Raw genomic sequence first — 18,501 nt, 5'->3', positions numbered from 1 at the left:
GAACGAACGGAAAGCTAATATGTAGGCGGATTCACGAGTTCTCACCTCTATATTGGTGGCTGAATCGGGTAGGGATTCTAGGATGCTAAGAGCAAAACACTAGTCGAATGAAAGGTTGTGGGAATTCGCGTGTGAAGGGATAGGAAGAGAAGAGACTGAGGCCGAATTGCAGGAGTACCGGTGATTGTTCATTCGAATGGATAAGGGGGTAATGTATTTGCCTTTGTAAAAGGAAGTGCAATGTTTGCATGACAAAAGATAAATAATGTTTTTTTGAGCGGCAATTAGCGTGGTATCGAGGTGAGGGGGTAATGAGGGGATGTAGGGAGAGGGGAGTAGATCTAATAAGTAGACAAGTTTTACATCGGGGGCGGTTGCAAGTAGGGGAAATATTAGGAAATTTGTCGCGGGGGGGGCGCCCCCTGTCTCCGGGCTGTTCATTCAGTCAACGTGTCGCAAGTCGCAGCCACCTTTTTTAGTTTGATAACTCCCCTTTCACCGCTGATTCCCATCTCCTTTTCAATCCATCATTTTTTCCTAATTTCCTTTTTCTCCTCTCCAACTTTTAACCTCCCCCCAATAGAACTGGCTATTTCCATACCACCATTTGGTCACATAATATTTAAATTTATTGTCACAAGTTAGCGCAATATGTACACCTGCCACTCAAAGTTCTGCTCCTCTTGTATTTCAATGAGCATCGTTCCAAATGGACTTTGGGCCAAATTTTCACTTTCTGGTCTGCCCCCTTCCCCACACCCCTCCCATTCGCATGCATTCCAATAATCACTCCTAGTAGTAGTATTTAGGAGAGGTGACCGACAGCTGAGGTCATTTGAGCCATAGGGGATGGACAGGAAAGGATGAAAGGGTGGAGAGAAACCCGGCGTCGGAATTAGCCTACTCTTTACGAAAGGCGCCAAGGGGTCCGCAATTAAACGTTCCATCCGACGGATGGCGTACTCACTCAAAGTGCCCACCACAAAGCACCTCAAGTAAGAATCGAGATACCACGGAAAAATATTCAACACCGCCGGGATTTGAACCCGGGCCCTCTGGGTGGGAAGCCAGTGCGATAGCCACCGCAACGTCTCGATTCCCAGTAATCACTCCTATTTTCCCACTATGTCCAAGAACTATACAAAACTCTGACTAACAAAAACTATACAACTCTACAGTCCCTTATCTAAATCATAACTTTAAGTGCTCCGCATGTTCTCCCAAATGTCGAAAACATTCTAAAAAGAGCAATCTTCCCCCTTGAAAGTCGCCTGACAAAATCTTTAGCAAAGCTATCTATTCTGTAAACCTCTCATCTCCACTGTAGTCTATCACTATCAGTGCATGTCTCGACCTCTAACTCTCCTCCTCCATGCCTACACCTATGCAAACCTAAATGAGTGAATTAGGAAGTCAGTGCGATAGGACTGGCATGAGAATAAATGAAAACATACCAAGGCTCATGCGGTGTTCAGGATTAGAAAGGCCAAGTTAAATATCAAAATAAAAATTCATAAACTTGAGCCGGTGGAACAGTTTACCTCTCTATGAAGTGTTTCGGACCAAAATGGTCAAAGTAGTAGGGACAGAAGGAGAAGAATTTTGTTTGGCAAAGAAACTTTCACAAGGAGGAGGGAATTGATGACAGGGACGTTTATGTTTAGAAGAGGTTCTTTAAAACTTATATATGGAGCATGGTTTTGCACGGCGCGGAAATATGATCGTTGGAGCAGGATAATAGACGTATATTGGAGGATTTTGAAATGTGTGTGTTGAGAAGGATAGATAGATAGATAGATAGTGGTCTTTATTTGGGCGAAATTGAGACCAAATGGTCCCTTCTTCCATTTAACCCATCGTCGTATACATATTATATTAGGCATTAAACTTATAGTTATATTCATATGTACACATAAATACATATAGAAAGACATCAATTCATTTAGCACAGATTTGCACATCGAAAAGAAAAAAGTATATATATATATATATATATATATATATATATATATATATATATATACACACACACACACACATACATACACATACACACACATGCATACCTATATGCATACACATACCTATACCTATACATACATATCCACACGAAGGATGGAAAAGGTGAAGAGGACAGAAAGGAAAACAAATGAAAAAGTGGCAGGTATGTTGGGGGAGGAGAAGGGATTGTTGGGAGAAATCATAAGGAGACAGGGAAAATTAATGGAGGCATATTGATTGACAGTAGGATGTTTAACACTTTGATAGAGGGGAGAATGTTAGGCAAAAGAGGAAGGGGCAGGGATAGGATGGGGATGTTGTACGAGATGAAGAAAGGGTGGAAGTACAGAGAGATGAACAGGGGTCAGTTACAGAGTAAAATGTTGGGCTGTGCTAGGGAAACAAAATTATATATCGTGTGTATATATATATTTGGGATGAACGGGATGAAGGGTGGAAGAAGGTACTCAGAGATGAAGAGGGACCTGATGTAGAGTAGGATGTTGTGTTTTCATAGGAGTCACAAAATATTTATTTAGGAGCTGTGTCCATCCAAAAACCTACCTTAACCGGTAGATTACCTAATAATAATAATAACAATATATATATATATATATATATATATATATATATATATATATATATATATATATATATATATATATATATATAAACACACACACAAACGATAAACCTCTCAACGCATTGTGATAGTATCTACTGACCACATAAAGAGTTAGAAGAGGTTCCGCGAAACTTTCTGGTTGAATTTCAGTTAAGTAAGCGCGGAGGGAGATTTGCGTGGGGGATGATGACGTGGGCGTGACTGGCGGGGGACACTCGTAGTTGAAGACTTGACGTTTGGGCCGCACTTTTGAGGTCGGCTCACACAGAGAGGGTTGGCGAGGAAGATCCGCAATCAGCCCAACTACAGATTTTCGTCGATTAGCAAGAACCCTTCCCCTATACGCGTATGGACTGGTGCGAAGTTTTTATAGAATCACGGAATTCTGTGAAATCCGTATGCCAAGTTCTCAGGCGCAGGTCTTGGCGTACGACGCGCGAGAGGGAGCGTGGAGCTTTCAACAACACTGTTGTGGGTGGGTGGGCGTGGGTGCCGCAGGGGGGCGGGGTTGGGGTGAGGGCGAGGGCAGCCCCCGCCGCCGGTGGCTGGGTCTCCGCCACCCGGAGTGGGTTTAAATGGTGAATCGGGGTCATTTGTGTATGTGTGTGCGTGAGCACGGAAGCAGTCGTTTCTCTGCCGCATGTTTTGGCGGCGACAACCTCCCCCATCTCCCCATTCTCCCCCCCCCTCCACCCAGTACTCCCTGCCGCCAGAGGATGATCTGACTGCCGCGCCGCCTGAAAGGTCAGCCGCCGAAGTGACGCGCTGCACAGCATCGACGGGAAACTTGCTTCACGTTCAAATACCGAGAGGCAGTGAACCAAGGAAAGAAATGCATTCTTATTTTACTATTTCAAGAATAAGTGTTTTAAGTAAATTCGCATGCCGATAATTTGTTAATTCATTGAAGTAAAACGTATGAAGTGGTACACCTGCTTACCCTTGCTCTACGTTTTCTCTACTTCCAATTTTTTAAGCAAAATTTCAACTGTGACTGAGCATAGAAAGAGGTTCCTATTGAACGAGATACTCAAATTTCAATTCCAATAAGCGGTAGCACAGATAACCAAGTCGCGCTTAAGTACCTATTTTGAAACATTTAAACGAACAAATGCTAAACGTGCACCTGAAGCGATCACAATAATTACTGAATAACTTGCATAAAAATACTGAGTAAAACTCCTCACATGGTCAAATCATACGGGAGAAGACCATCTCACGGCCACGCACTTGCACCTCATCAAGCAAAGATGGTAAACTTACAGCAGTGCGAGCCAGATGTTACAGTGAGTACTTATACATCATGGCATCAATTGTCGTTCAAAAACCTACAGTAATATCTTGTGCGTCACTATTAAATTCATACCTATTGCGTGTTATTCTAATTATAATTTTTCAAAAAACTTTCGAGTATTTCGGCAAATCACAAATTATTATACATTTCGAAATTTTGCATAAATTTTGAAACAATACCATACCACTTCGACAAAAAATAAATTGTTAACCTTATGGTCTAACAAATCACAGCGACGATAGGGAGCGTCGGGACAGAGGCCTTATCTTCGCCAACCAACGTCCCGGTCTAATCTCACGTGACTCAGCTGAAGAGAAGGGTTATACTGTCAAAACGGATCTTCAGGGGAATTATCATGTAGCTTTGCTTTTAAAACGTTATGTTTTATAGGCAATGTGAGAGATCTTGCCAAAGGATTTCTGGATATCAAAGAATATCTCTTCTACCGTTTTTTCCTTTACCTTGATTGCAGGAATGCGTAAATGGGGTGGGCACGGAAAGCGTCGTTCCTCGGTCGACAAGAAGGCCTTCCCAGGATCACTCTCTCTCTCTCGGAGTCACGAGGAACCTTCATACAGGTATCAACTTCAACAGCCTGTATCGCGAGTGGCACGCTGGAACAACCTCGCCGAATATCATAGCAGTGCGATTTTCTGGTTTCTAAAACTTTGTGAGAAACCAAATCGAAAGGTAGCCAATGGAATGAGGAGCTGGCATCTCCTCCTCTGCCCTGACCTTCAAAAGCCGCCTTGGGCTGAGCGCCTTCGTCAGGACCGGATGGCTCATCCCATTTCATCCGTTTCATCTTATATGTTCTTACCCATATCAAAATCTTAAAAGCCTCCATTCTACGCTTATCCTGAAACCCTTGAAGTTTCAGAGCCATAGAAAACTATGCTCTATGTTGAGGCTTCACTAGTCTTTTCCTCACGTCATCAGTTACAGCGCCTGTCAACAACTCCCGCCCTTTCGTAAACACTCCTTTGCCTAACCTACGTCTTCCATTACCTTCCATTTCCAATACCCTCCGCCAAAACACTTCCCAGCAGCTGAGATGTCCCACCTGTTATACTTTATGTCCCCCAACTCCAATGTTTATTTCAGCCTTTGCACATCTTGATACGTGAATCGTGGAGGAGCTGGATTTGTAAAATGTTGTAATGACAAACTGACTAGTGTATCAAAATTATTGAAGCAATTTTGTTGAGAATCACTCCCGGAGCAAAGGTTAAATCTCTTGCATACATTGAAAAGATGTCTCTTTAGCTATGATATTGAAAACGTATTATTAGCCTATCGTGCTTGTGTAGGAAATATCGTATCAATATCATTAGAGATTGAAGTGTAAACATATAGATTTAAGATGTCATTTTTTTCACGAACGATAAAGATTCAGAATAGCATCGTGCGACCGCGGTAGGGGGGAAAAGTATTTTGCAGCAATGGTAGCGTGGTCCGTGATAATAGTAATAAAACGTGAAGGATCTCAGTTTTTCCCGGCGTATTGTATTCAGGAAGTTCTCTCGGGTTTCCCACCGGGTCAGCGTGGTGTGCACCGACGTTTCGACGGCTAACTCTGCCATCGTCTTCAGGGTGAAGTGCAGAGCAATGAATTCGCCAAGTATTTTACCCTGTCGTAGGGTCAGGTGTCCTCCGATTGGTCCGATGTGTTCCCAAGTGCCGAGCCGCCCCGGTGACGTCTCGTACTTTCAATTTTTCTCAGCACAGGTCTCCACGTGCTGCTGATCTGGAAGCCAGTGTCCCTGTTGAAGGTATTCTGTCCTTCCAGTCGGATTTCCACGGCTTCCTTCGCCACTCGGTCCCAGTAGCCGTTCGTGTGACAAAGTCTTTTGGTGCTCCCCCAGTCAATCCGATGACCATGCGTGATGCTGTGTTCGGCGACTGCAGACTTCTCAGGGTAATGGAGTCTGATGCATCGCTCATGCTCCGTTAGTCGCTTTTCAATTGTGCGGCCAGTCTCCCCGATGTATACCTGGCGAATTCATGGCGAAATACTTGGCGAATTCATTGCTCTGCACTTCACCCTGAAGACGATGGCAGAGTTAGCCGTCGAAACGTCGGTGCACACCACGCTGACCCGGTGGGAAACCCGAGAGAACTTCCTGAGTAATAAAACGTCTTTATTGGGGCGAGATTGAGACAGTAATTTCTTTCAACTAACTCCATGACCCTCTGCCAAAAACCCTAGTCGTGGCTTACAGGGAATCATACATAGTAGTAGTATAATATTAACTCATTTTTCTGACGCTTAATTCTTATCTACGCTTAATCCCATAATTATCACACTGAGTCTGCAATGAGCTCAGTTATAATTGCGACCCTTTCAGTGGCTGGCTAAAAAGCAGGCAGACAGATCATCCGCAAATCTTGGAGAGTTCCTCACCTCATTTCGCTCCTCTTTCCACTCCGCTTCTTCCTTTCAAATAGTGATCTCATTCTTGCGGCTTCATCACGCGAACCCATCCTGTTTCTCACTTTTAACTGATCTTCTCCTATAAAATCATTTGCTCGCTTCTCCGTCCTCTCATTGATGACCTTAAGTATAACCATTGCCGCGTGTGAAATCAAACTTATGCTCCAATAAGTCCTCAAACAGTACCGATTTTCTCTTTCTAGGTATGAATATCAATGCTGCTCTAAGCAAAGTCTCCCCGCCAAATTCCTCCCCCATGAATGTTTCAAATGTGCCCATCAAAGTTCTTCTTTCTTCGCTTTCCTGATTCTTGAGATGACATGCAGGGGTGTCAGTATTCCCATAAACTTCTTCCATTTCATTTTACTTTAATGCCTTTTCTATCTTGTAATCAATTACTCCTAGTCCTGGACATCATTATTAACATCATATTCTCCTTGGTATATCCAAATACCTGGCCCATTAAACAAGGTGTGTCCGAAAAGTATCCGATGCGTATTTTTTAATTATTTTTTTATTGTGAGGGTGTTGCACATTACGAATTTGCTCCAAGAGATCAGACGATCAACGAAGAATATTTCGTTGAAGTTCTAAAAAGATTTAGTGATGCCGTGAGGAAAAAGCGACCGCGTCTCTGGTCAAGCGGCGACTGTCTTCTTCACCACGATAACGTGCCAGCGCATTCGTCGAACCTTGTGCAGCAATTTTTGGCAAAACACAAGATTGTACAGCTTTTCCAGCCTCGGTACAGTCCCGATATTGCTCCCTGTGACTTTTAGATGTTCTTAAAATTGAAAATGGCACTCAAAGGAAAGCGGTTCGACGACATTTGAGACGATTCAGAGCAATGCGACACGCGAGCTGAGGTCATTCCAAAATCTGCGTTCGAAGACTGCTTTAAGATGTTGAAGCACCGCTGGAAGTGTGTTGTTCAATCAAATGGGGACTATTTCGAAGGATGCCACGGTCCGGATGACGAAGATTAGCACCAATGCGGAGAAATGAACGCATGTCGGATAGCTTTCCGAACAACCTCGTATTAGCTTATAATCCCTCGATATGTTCCATTAATCTTCTCAAAACCTCTTCTTCTTCGTTAAAAATTTTACCCATCGCTAAAAGTGTACACGAAATTTCCCTTCTTCTATCGTTAGAGTTCCTTCATCTTACTCCCCACATTTTTCCCGCGATCTCTATAAACTCTCCATATTTTCGCAATACTATTTCCACCCTTCCCCTTACTTTAACAGCATTAGCTTCTCATCTCATTTTATTGTTTACCTCCCTAATTTTTTGCTTAAGTTCTTCCGTATACACATTTCATTGATATACCTAAGCACATCCTCTGTAGTCCAGGGACGTAGACATTGAGGGTGGGCTGAGGGGGTCTAAACAACCCTCCCCCGCTCTATTGCCCCAATATTTTTGATTCCTTATTTCGTTTTTATTGTTTTTAACAAGGTTCTTTCATATCTTGTGCACTTTCTGAAGGGATGAATCGGCCTCAATTATACAGTTATTAATAAACCTTGGATATACAGCAGAAGATTATCGCCAAAACAGGTCACAAATATGTTACAGTCGCACTTATTCTGATTCCATCAAGAGGGAGGCCAATTCTCGTTTTTGCAAAATTTTTGCATTCCCATTTCATGATGAGGTAGCATCTGATGCGTCCAGAATCCTCGGAAATAAGCGCGAACAGGATTTTCGCAAATACCATTTTTTAAAGCGTTGCACATTGCATACCTTCCGGAGAGGAGTAGTGATAGGATCATAAAATGAGCTCCGTCAAGTTGAATCCACAGGATAAGTTTATATGTCCGAGCGTAGCACATTCCGAGTGGAGACATGTCATCTATTTAAAATTTGACAGAGTGCCAAAATAAGGATTAAATTAAGATCAAGAATGGCTTCATGAGCTACTGTTTACTTGGGATGCATCTAGACCTACGTATACATTAAGATAATCATAGGCTTAGGGAGTTTTGAACTCTTCCCTATAAAAAGGAGATATTGGTGTCCCCGCTGTAATCCTAACCCATTTTTCATTTACCATCCATATTATTTCGTTGCTTCTTTTATTCCTTGTTTAGAATATTCCCATCTTCCTGCCACTGTGCTTATCACCCCCTCTCCCTCAGAATCTTATTAACTAGACCCTGGTATTCCTTCCTTTTCTTAATATTCAAGTCCTGTACACTACATCTACTCCCCTTTCTCGATGCCTTGCATTGAAAATTTCACTTCATCAAAACGATATTTTGTTCTGAATCCTCATCTACTCCCGGGAAACAGCATGAGTTGATGACGCTATTCCGAAATGTAGGCCTAATCTTAATATAGTAGTCTGACTGAAATCACCCTCTATCTCTCATTATTTTCCACATGAACCTACGTCTATACTGTTATTTAAATAAGTTGTGAGATATATTTAAGAAATTCTTCTGGTAAAAAATGTGAAATATTAGTACTTTATCTTGAAGGGTATTTTCTGACATCACTTCCGTTTCTCCCTTTGCCTACAACCGCAAATAAGCTGGTAGAAATTTAGGATTTATAAGAAGAGTGTTGGGGAAATTCGATGATAAAGTTAATAATAAATATTATATTTCGCTGGTTAGGCCTCATTTAGAATATGCTGCTGGTATACATATGGGATCCTCATTAAGTTGGATTGAACGGCGAATTGGATCACGTACAGCGTAGAGGAGCTAGATTTGTGAAACGTTGTTCTGATAAACTTGGTAGCGTATCCAAAATATTACAGTAGCTAGGCTGTGAATCACTCACGGAGCGAAGGTTAAATTACAGATTCAATCTTTTGTGTGAATTGGAGGGACGTCTCTTTAGCAGTGATTTTGAAAATGTATTATTAACCCCATCGTACTACGTTAGGAGAGATCATGCTAATAAAATTAGAAATCAAGTATAGAACAGATAGATTTACGATTTCATTTTTCCTACGAAAGATAAGAGATCAAAATAGTTGTATCTGCCCAAATCTGATGAATAATACAAACAAATCAAGCTTTGTTCCCGAAAATTTCGCCATCAAAATTGTGCAGGTGTTCACTCCTCTATAGCCGTGATGGAAGAGAATTATTTTCGCCGAATGAGGACGTTTTTTCTTAATTTCATTGCTCAACCAGTGTAATAACGACGGATAATACTTTCCATCTGTCCAAAAAACCCGTGATCACCTTGTCGGCCGATTCCACCGTATTCGCCTTCCTCGGGAGTCGGATAGCCTCTAGTCATAAGCCCATTGTTTCGACTGTTCTTGGTATCTGGAGTCAATCCGTGAATCAAATCCGTGTGTCAAATGTGTATCCGTTATCCATATTTCGTTCATAAAGGGCCTGCCTCGGAATCATTACGACTTATTTTTTCCCGGATAGACGAACGGACGGGCGGCGATATCCCTGGCTTGGTTCGAGGGAGGGGAGTCTCAGGAAAGGCTGGAGGCTGGTGGCAGTTGGCTCCCAGCCTTTGCGGAGTGCGGCTTCCCTAATAGTGATGTGCATCGACTTGTGACCGAAAACATGGGCATGAGAGATGTGTGTGTGAAGCTGTGCCGCGAGTGCTCTCGGACGAACAAACGAAAACTCTCACGTGAATCTGCCAAGAGCTCGACCATGCCTCAAGCAACCCCACAACCCTGATGTTGCCCCACCAGACTTCTTCCTCTTCCTCCGCCCCAAATGCGCGCTGAAAGGACGTCATCACGGCTCGGTGGAAGCGTTATAAAAGGCCGTTACGAGGGAGCTTAGCAGCATACCGGGCACCATCTTCTAGAAGGCGTGGAAAACCCGCTGGCAGCGTGTGTGATGCACAAGGGTTCTCCTTCGAAGAATTATGAGTGAATGTGTTAACTATAGCAATACATTTTTTTAACCGACTCAGCCCTGCTACATTTAGGAAAAACCTTGTAGTTAAGTATGGACAACGCTACTCGTCAGGATTTCGACGGAAAAGCGCCAGACCAGTCTCCGAATCGAATACACGATTGAGTTCATTCTCCACCGAGAGCAAACGCGGCCCCTATCCTGCCGAGATTCTTTTCACATCCATTTTTCCGTGAAAAATTGGAAACACCGTGCTTTGTCATATGCTTGCCGTTCTCACTCAAAATCACCGCATGAAACTCAATTTTTCCATTTTTCTATGTAAGCAATCGTTTTCGCTTCAATTATTATTATGAGGTAATCTACCGGTTAAGGTAGGTTTTTGGATGGCCACAGCTACTAAATAAATTATTTGTGACTCCTAACAAAACAAAAAATCCATCATCCTATTCTATATCAGGTCCCTCTTCATCTCTGAGTACTTTATTCCTCCCTTCATCCCGTTCAACATCCCTATCCTGTTCCTTCCCTTTTCTCGTTTGCCTAACATTCTCCCCTCTATCACAGCCTTCAACAACCCGCTGCCGGTCAATACCCCCTTTATCCACTTTTCCTGCCTCCATAGGATTTCTCCCAACAAACCCCTCTCTTCGCCCACCATACCAAGTACTTCCTCGTTTGTTTTCATCTCGGTCCTCCTGCTTTCGCTTCAATAGAGGTATGAAATTTAGTATATGAAAAAGTAAAACCAATCGACCGTGTGTCAGGCCCGGGAGATGAGAGGCGAGGCTTTCGCGGTCATCATCTCACGATTTCCTTTCAAAGCGAATACGTCAAGAGCAGCAGCGGAGAAACACAAGAGAACCAAATCGGCTAAAATAGGGACTTTGTATCATACTGTAGAATAATGTCGACGAAAGGAAAATATAAATTGGGAATGGTGGGAGGAAACGTAGATATTTTATCGTTATGCGAGGTGAGATTAAGATACAGCGGGGATCACTGGTGCGATAGTTATATCGAGTACTAAGCATCAAATTGGGAAGGAGCCAGCAAGGGCTGTCATTAGTACTTACGTAGATCTGGTGAGTGATAGAATATATTCTCATAATAAGAAGTAAAAGCAGAGCCTATGAACTGGTCATTGATAAGGTATGCACGACACGAAATAAAAATAGGGAGGAAGAAGTAAACAAAATGTCAGAGGGCATACTTCCAAGTGTTCCTCGAACAAAATACTTTAGGGTGATGAGAGATTCGAACGCGACATTAGGCGAAGGAAGAGATGATTGCGATTAGTGAGCAAGTGATGGTTACGGAAAGAAAGTAATAGAGTTCTGCAGGAGACCTCTAGTTCTAAGTTCATTAATAGTTCCTATTTCAAAAAAGGGAAAGGCAGCCACAGATGATGAATAAAGAACAATATTTTATTCTTCCTACGGCAATGCGACGCCAGTAGAACGCATCTAGCTTACACGAAATGATTAGTACGTCATATACGTGCAGCAGCTAGTGGAGAATCGAAGTGTTTTTTTCTCCTCAACTCTCTAGCCAATGAATGCTCCGACTACTAACTACCGCCATGATGACGAGTCCGACAGTGATAAGTAATATAGGAGATGAAAACAACAAATAAATCACGCTCTATTAAAAACCTCAAAAAGTTAAAGTCGTAACACGCTTCAATTCCCAAGTCCTTTATCGCATTTTCCAAAGAATTCAATGCTTTGGATGGAGAGAGAACGACCCAAAAATATCAGTTTCATCAGTATTTAAAATTATATTTGGATATAGATTCAACAGGGAAATATTACATTATATAGAATATTGCTGTCTTATTCACGGTGTTGTTTTGATTTCCTGTTCGAATAAATTCGTTTGGTGAGGAGACGGAGACTGAGTATGAAAAATAATCCCTCCCACTTCAATATTTCACCCGCCTATTTGTAAGGTGTCGGAAATAAAGTTTCCGAGAGGTGGGAAAAAATCTTACTCGGTGGAATATGAAAAAAAAGAGATAAGGATATGAATGCGAGCCAGCGTTACACAAGTGGGGAGAGCACTCGATGGGGAGTGGGGAGTTTGGCCCAGCGCATGATTGCAGAAACGCATTGCATTGAGATCATTCCGTCTAACAGAATATGCTCAACACGAGCAGTAGCAGTCATCACGGGTGACCCAAGTTGTGGTTACTGGCGCCATTAGAGAGATAGGTGGGTTACCTGGTGAAGGTAAGATGCTCAGGTAGTGGAGGGAGGTTCGAGGGAGGTTCGAGGGAAACCCGGTGACGAAATTAGCCTGCCATGAACGAAATGAACTCACTGTTTTGACGTCCTATCGCTCTATGCAAGGCGTGCAAGTGCCACGAAGCGCTCATGGCAGATGGCACTCCGTACCATGTGCCATGGAAGGCACCGCTGATCAGGATACCGTTGAAAAATACTTCCATCACTAGGAGGGCAGAGGAAGGGAAAGAAGAGTAATTCTGGAAATAAGGGAACCGGAAAGAATTTAGAACTGCGAGTTGTGAAGTGCGATCTGTGATTAGGTTTTTACTGGCATAAAACCACAAACCAATTGACATTCCATAGACAACTTTGTGAAGTGTACGGAGACGGAATAATGAGTGAAGGCGGAGTGAGGCAGTGGTGCATTCTTTTTAAAAATGGCCGCCTTAACATTCACGACGAAGATCGCAGTGGTCGACCAATCCTTGTGACAGATGAACTGACAAACAGGTGAAAATCAACGAAAAAATTCGTAAAAATCGCCGATTTACAATTACGATTCTCTTTCCAGCGATGATGACGTGGCTTGCGCTTTGAAAGTGACGCAGAATTACGTGCTGGTGTAAACAAAAGGTCAAAATGTAAGGCGGCAGATTTATTCAGAGAAGGAATCGAAAAGCTTGTGTATCGCTATGATAAATGCCTAAATTTGAATGACGCCTATGTTGAAAAATAGTTTAAGAATGTGTCTTTCAAATATATGCAGGTTGTCGCTAGGTACATTTATGATTTCAAAACGTAAGTTACTTTCTGGACAGTCTTGGCAGACAACTCTCAGGATTATCCATTGCGGCGCACATTTTAACAGTGCGTACTGAGCAAAGTAAGTGAAACACAGTCTGCACACAGAACCAAAGCAGGATACGTACTGAGTGTAGCGACGTTTAGACATCAAGGTGGTCGCCCAAGCCCTACCCACCACGACATACTAGGTCGAAACATAAAGTACTTTCTTAAGAACCTTCGTAGATAAATACTTGCCACGTGACATTACCGAAACCTGAGTCTTCTACATCATTTTTGATGCATTTCCTGCATAAACCCTAACTTGTGTCTTTCTGTACTTCGTTTTTGTTGTCTTGACTTTAAAAAAAAATAACTCCAATGCCATCGAGGAAAAGGAATATCTTCAATGGGTCCTCGTTTATCCCCTTTATTGAATTTAAATCAAAATGAAAACAAATTCGCACGACTAAGCACACAACAATACAAGCATCTGACTCGGAGATTGGAGACCGATGGAGTGGCTGCGGGGGAAGGGAGGGGGCAATCGGATTGGGGGTGGGGGACACCACCTGTTGGCGCACAAGGCTGCGGATGGTTGCGTTGGGATGTCCTTGGAGGCGAACGTCCGAAAAAAATGGCCGCTGATGGAGTAATGTGGCTAACCTGCCTGTAAATGTTAATTAGTGCATCACGGGCTGAAGAAATGTTGCCATTTTTCCCTGAAAGTCTCCGAATTATAAGGAAACGGAAAGAGGAAGCATTTCGAAACGAAATACATGAGACCCAGGAGATAAAAAGGTAGATACAAATACTCCATTCGAGAAAGTAGAAATTAATCAAGACGCGAATTAAAAATAAGCAGTTTATAAAATACTCTAGTAATATAGTGTTATATACATATAGCCAAAGGGCATTTGGAAATATGACAATCCTAAAATCTTCCTTTTTCTTACAGACTATCATAATTATATCGTTACCTGCAAGGCTTCTTCAGACATCGCCGGACGTTAATTATTGGATTAAATTATCACGCATTTTCTGAGCAATTCGTATGCCTGACGAGGAATCCTTGGCATCGTCGATAAAATATGCGATCTGATGGGATGCGATCTATGGAAAATTTCCTCTACGCATCTCATGACCCTATAATGAAGATCCTATGTATTGTCAATTGGATAATTGCAGAAATGGCGTATTTTTGTTTAACAATCGAAATTTTCATATCCCTTGAAATGATACAGCCCTTAAAAAGAGCAGAGAAATATTCTATATACCATTAATGATGCGTGTATGTGTGTGTATATATATATATATATATATTATTTATATATATATAAATACATACATATATTGTACATGATTTAGCACTAGCGGACGAAGATAAAAACACCCAAAAAAGAAAAGAAACTCACTAGTTTTGAAATTTTCGGTGGTCCAAGCCACCTTTCTCAAGGAAGAGAAGGAAAGAAGACCTTCCTTTGAGGCGCTAACCTCACTCATGACCTCTCCTGTGTGAAATACATGCAGGGAATATGTGGACAAGCTAACAAAAAATTAGGATTTATTAGAAGAGTGTTGGGGAAATGTGATGAAAGAAAAATGCTATCTTTCGCTGGTTAGGCCTCATTTAGAATATGCTGCAAGTATATGGGATCCTCATCCAAGTTGGATTCATCGCCGAATTGAATCGCATGCAGCGTAGAGGAGCTAGATTTGTAAAACGTTGTTTTGATAAACTGAGTAGCGTATCCAAAATATTGGAGGAGCTAGGCTAGGAATCACTCAAAGAGCGATGATTAAATTACAGATTAAATCTCTTGCATAAATTGGAAGGACGTCTCTTTAGCTTGGGGGATAAAACTGTGTTATTACCCCCATCGTACTACGGTAGGAGAGATGGTGCAATAATTTGAGAGATTATTGCAGAACAGATAGGTTTAAGATTTAATTTTTCCCACGAACGATAAGGGATCAGAATGAAATAACGTTTGCCCGATCGCGCTAGGAGGGAAAGGTGTTTTGTGTCAAGGATAGCGTTGTGTGTGATACCCCCCTGCCACACACCCTAGTGGTGACTCGGAGGGCGCTTAATAAAACTAAGGCGTAACCAAGTGAAACATTTGAACGTTGCTAGTAGGAATGTGATACCTACGAGATGTGAAAATTGCGTCGAGTTATCTATTGGGAGAACATGGTCATCGACGAATATGTCCTCCGATTAACGAAAAACTGCTCGAAAAGAGTCAAATTCGGATAGCATTATCTTGAGAATTACCCGCAAATGGGTATATGGGTTGAATCTTGGCATTTACTAGTGGGCACTTCCTTTAATAGTTGACCCTAAGAAGGGCACAGGAGAAATGTGAACATAAAAGTGTAATTAATGTTTAAGTTTTCGTTTCAAATCGAATATTCTCCCTCTGCTATTTAATATAAACGCTATACTTAATTCTGAAAGTAAATAATCTTACCTTTCATTCTAATCACCAAAGTCAACCCCTGAATGACACCGCGACGAAAATAAAGTATGAACATTTCTCTGAATCTAGGCAATGGATAGGTAAACAGAAGCATTACGAAATAATAGATATAAGTAATAATAAAAATATATAAAAGTATGTATATACACACACACACACACACACACACACACACACACACACACACACACACACACATATATATATATATATATATATATATATATATATATATGTGTGTGTGTGTGTGTGTGTGTGTGTGTGTGTGTATACATACTTTTATATATATATATATATAAAGTATTGAAATTTTTCAATGAGAATTCTATGAAAACAGCGATGTCAAATTACGCTACATGACAGTATCATGCATCCCCTCCTGAATAATTTTCCTTACATATTTCCCATTTCACTTCAATATCATACCGTAATTGTCAAATCACATAAGCATAGAAAATTTAATATGAATTTGCAACTCCTGGTGAAAAAGGCAACTCATTTATATCGGATATATATATGAGAAAGTCATTTTTAAAGCAATATTTGGGGTTTTAACCTTGTAAATGAAAATTGAAATGAAAATATTTCGTTCAAACAGTGCCAGTGAATGTCCTATAGAGCCGAGTTCCACATGAGTACGTTAAATTTTTGTTTATATGTCGTCCGAATGTGTACATGTTAGAAATTAATGCAATTTTCTTCTTTCATTTATTAGCACAAATATTTTCGGCTGACCTACGCGATGGCCAACATTTTTTTGGGATAAAAGACAAAATAGTATGCTTTCTGCTAATAAATCTGTTCTTGGTAATACTTCTTAAGCTCAATGCCGTATGCAACCAATTATTATTAATCAGCGCTCGTTTAGCGAAATGGATAACTTTTCTTCATTCTATTCTATTTTCTATTCTACATCGTACTTTGCGAGCCACCACTAGGATGTATGGCAGAGGATGATTACACATCAGGCATGCAACATCAAAAATTAAGTTTTTTTAAATTTGTAATTACGATATGTTTCTGTGAAGTAATTCAAATGAGGAGGATCATGATTACTGCAGGTACGTGAATTACAATACCTAAGTGAGGATCAGTCCTATATGCAAACGAGAAGAGTTGTGGGTAAATGAAGGACAACAGCAAAATTTCTAAGAGATAAAGACTACATACGAGTAAGCTACTATCTCACTCTGTACCATTTTTCAAATACACTTCTATGTAATGGGATTCCTTTAAGCGGACATAAAATCATTTCAGAGCATCCTTCCTTTAGAACGCAATCAAATAGAAATGTGGGACGCTCTCCGTAGGCGTTAGGCGCCCCGGGAGGAGGCGTCCCGACGCCAGCCACCGGACGGTCGAACGCGCGATGAACCCACCGCGGGCTCTGTTTCGGAAGGAAGTCGCCATCAGGAACCTTTAGCGAAACACTACTCCCCAACCAGGGCGCCAATATAACTAGCTCATCTGCTCTCCATCGATATGCAGTTGAAAATAACTAGTTCGAAATAAATTCGAACATTGAAATTTTCAAAACCACAAGAAAAAAGTGATGCCATCGCTATAAATTTCTGCTATCATCTACTTCCCCTTGAACACAAACGTGCTCTCTGGGATTTCGTCCGCATGAGCCACATTGCATTTTATGATGGAAGCATTGTAACGTAAGCATCTTAACGTAACAGCCGAAACATTACGATAACATTTTCTGCTTCCGCAAGTCGCGTTATTTTCTCACACGAATCATATTTCTAAGTTATTTGTAAACACTTGTAATACGAGTAAACTATGGATAATAATGACATTTTTCTGGCTCGTGGAGTGGAGTAATTGATGACGGAAAACGAGCCACCCCCAAGCGTCTCGCAAGTCGCCGGCGACACTCCGAAAGGGTACGGAAGGAGCGTGCCAGAAGTGTCCAGGCCAGATTCCGCAGCAATTACGAAATGTTGGGGAAAGAACTGGTCATTCGAGACGAACCCGTGCACCCTTTTAAATGAGCCGGCAAGTGATTCGGGGAGTAGTCATGCACGGGAAAGGAGAGCGGAGTCGCACTCACTTTCACTGATCCCGATGATGCGCCGTCCCTCTGGCGTCAACCCCAGCGGCCCGTGTCCGTCCGACAGCCACTCCCGGAGGACCAACCTCACCCTGGCACGCACCCACAAGCAGGAGGAGGACGCTCTCGATCGTGCACCACCACTTTCGCCCGCACCCGCAAGCAGGAGGATCCTCTTGATCGTGCACCACCACCTTCGCACGCACCCAGGAAGACCTTTTCAATGGTGCACAGACCGGCTGTCGTCGACGCCGTCGTGGGCGTCACTCCCAGGGGATGGCGCGAAGGGCCAACTGCCGCTCTCCTGCGGAGGGTGGGGGTGAGGGGGGGGACGGCGGGCGAGCCTCGCTGCTCTTTCCACCTCCTCGGCGTCTCGTGCCGCTCCTTGCTGTGTGCGTGTGCGTTGACGTGCGGGGTATTTTGAATGGGGAGGACGACTGTGCGAGGAGGGGAGGAACGAGTGGGGACGAGAAAGGCGTGGGGGGGGGGGGTTTGCTCCCGTCACCTGACGTACGGGAGATGACGCCAAGGGGGAGGAGGAAGGGGGGGAGTCAGAGGGTGGAATCTTTTGTTTAGAGTGGAATTTTACGGGGAGAAGTGGACTGGAATCGTTCGAAATTACACGTGTCTCCCTCTCCGAAGACGCAAGCAATAGTTCTCTAATGCGATGGGTGCCCGCTCCACGGAATCCCCAGGCCTCTAATGCATTGCGCTCCGCTGCTTCGAAGGTGTCCTTCTCGGATCGC

General features: G+C 42.5%; 1 protein-coding gene across 1 annotated transcript in view; it reads right to left on the bottom strand.

The window, feature by feature from the left end:
- LOC139692167 (proton-coupled amino acid transporter-like protein acs) overlaps window positions 1-18,115 on the bottom strand; it is an 82,268-nt gene extending 64,153 nt beyond the window's left edge. Inside the window, exon 1 of the mRNA XM_071590231.1 lies at window positions 17,756-18,115. The gene's annotated coding sequence lies outside the window, so the exon portion shown is untranslated. The remainder of the gene's footprint in view (window positions 1-17,755) is intronic.
- Between the last annotated feature and the right edge of the window lie 386 nt (window positions 18,116-18,501).

The sequence above is a fragment of the Hetaerina americana genome, unplaced genomic scaffold, assembly GCF_022747635.1.
Source record: "Hetaerina americana unplaced genomic scaffold, ioHetAmer1.1.p SCAF_4, whole genome shotgun sequence".
Taxonomy (NCBI): domain Eukaryota; kingdom Metazoa; phylum Arthropoda; class Insecta; order Odonata; family Calopterygidae; genus Hetaerina; species Hetaerina americana.
This window is presented reverse-complemented; position numbering and strand designations above follow the sequence as displayed.